The 365-nt window shown below is 42.2% G+C and overlaps 1 protein-coding gene across 1 annotated transcript in view; it reads right to left on the bottom strand.

Moving 5' to 3' along the window:
- Positions 1-365, bottom strand: part of ERICH3 (glutamate-rich 3) — a 121,375-nt gene that overhangs the window by 17,874 nt on the left and 103,136 nt on the right. The gene's annotated exons all lie outside the window — the stretch shown is intronic.

The following is a 365-nucleotide window of genomic DNA, read 5'->3' as shown; positions in this document are numbered from 1 at the left end:
CTTTAGCTCTTCACTTTCTGCCATAAGGGTGGTGTCATCTGCATATCTGAGGTTATTGATATTTCTCCCAGTAATCTTGATTTCACCCTGTGCTTCATCCAGCCCAGCTTTCACATGATGTACTCTGCATAGAAGTTAAATAAGCAGGGTGACAATATACAGACTTGACATACTCCTTTCCCGATTTAGAACCAGTCTGTTGTTCCATGTCCAGTTCTAACTGTCTCTTCTTGACCTGCAAACAGATTTCTCAGGAGGCAGGTCAGGTGGTCTGGTATTCCCATCTCTTGAAGAATTTTCCACAGTTTGTTGTGATCCACATAGTCAAAGGCTTTGGCGTAGTCAATAAAGCAGATGTTTTTCTG

The sequence above is a fragment of the Bison bison genome, unplaced genomic scaffold, assembly GCF_000754665.1.
Source record: "Bison bison bison isolate TAMUID 2011002044 unplaced genomic scaffold, Bison_UMD1.0 scf7180017864283, whole genome shotgun sequence".
Classification (NCBI taxonomy): domain Eukaryota; kingdom Metazoa; phylum Chordata; class Mammalia; order Artiodactyla; family Bovidae; genus Bison; species Bison bison.
Note: the sequence above shows the minus strand (reverse complement) of the source record. Positions and strands in the feature narration are given on the sequence as shown.